The 3,283-nt window shown below is 33.1% G+C and overlaps 1 protein-coding gene across 4 annotated transcripts in view; it reads left to right on the top strand.

Annotated features, from left to right (window-relative positions):
• The window catches only part of LOC106881662 (uncharacterized), a 109,127-nt gene extending 108,687 nt beyond the window's left edge, over nucleotides 1-440 (top strand). For 3 of the 4 annotated variants that reach the window (XM_052967382.1, XM_052967384.1, XM_052967385.1), the window contains one exon: nucleotides 311-430. The gene's annotated coding sequence lies outside the window, so the exon portion shown is untranslated. Of the gene's footprint in view, nucleotides 1-310 lie in introns of all 4 variants that reach the window. The other variant, XM_052967383.1, reaches the window with a different exon arrangement.
• The last annotated feature ends 2,843 nt before the right edge of the window (nucleotides 441-3,283 follow it).

The raw sequence follows: 3,283 nt of genomic DNA, 5'->3' as shown, positions 1-3,283 counted from the left end.
AATATTAATTTATTTCACCATTTATCAAGCTGGTGAAAACAAGTCAGTTTAGTGACTGCATTTCGTACAATCAGCTTTTGAATTAACATGCACATTTAAAAAAAAAGACTGAGAGAAACAGAATGGGGGTAATTAAATTCTCAGTAAATATAATCAGTGCCTTACAAATATAAAAATTTCATAAACCAACACTGGAATATGGTGTGTCTAGTGGTTTATCCTTAATTTCCACTAAGATGTATTTTTTAAAATGTGAACATGAAGAAAAAATCTTGCCCATTGTATATCCTCTGTTGCTTAACGAACACAGGTATCAGCAAACTATGGCAATGGTTGGACAGAGACCAAACATTATACTGGATCTGTATAAGGAAAATTTAAAGAAGACACTTGCCCAAGGTGCCACGCAGTGGGACTGAACCTGGAACCATGTAGTTGGTAAGCAAGCTACTTACCACATAGCCACTCCTGCGCCTACTAGTAAATATTTAGTATGTAGACATTTACTATGATAATACATTCATTCTGCCATATTTCATTACGTGTTCCTGTTTCTTTTATCCCTTCTATTTTCCCTTTTTTATTAAAAATTTTTTTGTGTGGTTTCATTAGCTTAGTTACATAGTCATTAACAGTATCTCCTAGTACCCTTCTCTACTAATAACATTCTCATTCACCGATTTGCATTGCTTGTTTTAGCAGAATAAATTATTTTTTTATTTTCCTTATTTTCCCTTATATATTTCTACAGCTGCATCAGCAGAATCCCCGTGTGTAATTACTCTGCATATAAACTGCATAACTGCATAGTGTAGCCGTTTGCTTTATTAAATCATTTCTCATCTCGTGGTAAAGCTGATTGATTAGTTAGGCCATTGTTTTCTTTCTCTCTTTTCTTTCGTTCTTAATATTGATTTTCTTTTGTTGTCGTCACAAAGCCCAGAACATGTTGGAGTGGAAAGGGAAGGTTGTGTAGCTGATTACTAAAATCAACATCAATGACAACATGCCCCCCCACCACCACCACCCTCACGGCATCTCTCCCGCATGTTATGTTTTATTGAACCCAATTAGATTTGAATTCTGAAAGTAGAACAGAGGACGCTGACCGAACTAAAGTTTTGCTAGACATTCAGTTCATATACTCTACCATGTCTAACTGCATGTGCTTGTTTTTAGCCAGCAGCTAAATTTCCCCTTATGCAAAAATGTTTTCAAGAATTAGTTTAAAAGACATCATAAAAGTTTATATATTATATGCTATGTATATAACATGCTCCTCAATTTGGGGGCCAAAATCAACTTGGTTTGGTAAGGGAATGTATTATTATTATCATCATCATCACCACCATTATTATTATTATTATTATTATGTTCTTTTTTTCTTCTTTCTTCAAATTTTATTCCATTTCTTGCCAAGTATTTTCCGTACACTTAGGGCAGAGAAGCTCATTGTATGCATTCCCAGTTTACACATGCAAATTTACAGGTAAAATATATATGTAAAAAATAAATTCGTGAATGTTCGTGGATGTTGTTTTCACAGCGATAATGCTCTTCTCAGTACATGAGTCGTTCCAGTTAGCACGATTTTTTGCACTTCCTGTAGGGATAGTAAGCCTGGTATCATTTTCAAATAGGTTTCAGTAACTTTTTTTATCATTCCTAGAGATCCTACAATCACTGGTACGGTAGTCGCCTTGAGGTGCCACATTTTTTCAATGTCTATCAGCAAGTCTTTATATCTACTGATCTTGTCAAATTCTTTCACCGCTATATTGATTTTGACAAGATCAGTAAATATAAAGACTTGCTAATAGAAATTGAAAAAATGTGGAATCTCATGGCAACTATTGTACCAGTGATTGTAGGATCTCTAGGATCCTACAATCACTTTTATTATTATTATTATTATTATTATTATTATTATTATTATTATTATTATTGCAGGCCAGGTAAATTACTTAGCAGTATTTTATGTGCCTTTACATTCTGAGTCCAAATGTCGCTGGGGTCAACTTTGCCCTTCATCCTTTCGGGGCTGATAAAATAAGTACCAGTTGAGCACTGGGTCAATGTAATCAGCTAATCCCCTCCCGCAAAGTTTCAGGCCTTATGCCTACAGTAGAAAGTATTGTTATTATTATTATTATCATTATCATTATTATTAATTATTAGGGCAGTGAGATGGTTGAAACATTAACACACCAAACAAAATGCTTAGCGGCATTTCATCCACCTTTATGTTCTGAGTTCAAATCCTGCCGAGGTAGACTTTGCTTTTCAGCCTTTCAAAGTCAATAAAATAAGAACTAGTTGAACACTGGAGTTGATGTAATCAACTTAACCCTTCTCCCAAAATTGCTGGCCTTATGCCAACATTTGAAACTACTGTTATTATTATTATTATTATTATTATTATTATTATTATTGTTATTATTATTCAGTAGTTTTATTTTTAAATGTGCTTTCACTTCACTACCGCTCTGTGTGCCTTGGGTATGTGCTGTGGTTTGCTGTGATGCTCTTATGGTTACTGTATTGAAAGTGTTTTGCGTAGGATGTGTGCAGTGCCCAGTAGTGCAATTTTCTGTATGTTATATATATTTGTAAGTCCTGGTGTTTTTGTTATGTATTTGTCTGAATATTTTTTTATTATACCTAAGGCACCTACTATAATAGGAATTGTTTCTGTTTTTAGATTCCACATTCGAGTTATTATTATTATTGTTATTATTATTATTATTATTGTTATTATTATTATTATTATTATTATTATTATTATTATTATTATTATTATTATTAGAAGCCATAGGCCTAGGGCCTCAAGAAATGCTGTAAAGCTACACTCTTTATGGACATGAAACTCAAGGTAACCCCATAGACCGGCCATGTCCATCTTTATCTATATACTTTACTGCTCTATAACTTAGAGTGCATTTTTTTTTTCTGGATTTATGATTCACTGACAATATATATGTATATATATGTGTGTAACTGTATGTATTTAAGGATTATCTCCCCTTACTCAACTGGACATCTCACTCCTTTTTATTGATATACTTGTTACACTGTATTAAATTAATTTTTCCTTCTGAGAGGCAGGAAAGGGTGAGGTTTTTTTTTCCCTCCATTCAAATCCGTTATACTTTACTGAAACTTACTATATTACTTTACTCTTCTTCTTCTTCTTCTTCTTCTTCTTCTTCTTCTTCTTCTTCTTCTTCTTCTTCTTCTTCTTCTTCTTCTTCTTCTTCTTCTTCTTCTTCTTCTTCTTCTTCTT

This window comes from Octopus bimaculoides, chromosome 4, assembly GCF_001194135.2.
Source record: "Octopus bimaculoides isolate UCB-OBI-ISO-001 chromosome 4, ASM119413v2, whole genome shotgun sequence".
NCBI lineage: Eukaryota > Metazoa > Mollusca > Cephalopoda > Octopoda > Octopodidae > Octopus > Octopus bimaculoides.
The sequence above is the reverse complement of the archived record's forward strand: the minus strand, read 5'-3'. Positions and strand labels throughout refer to the sequence as shown.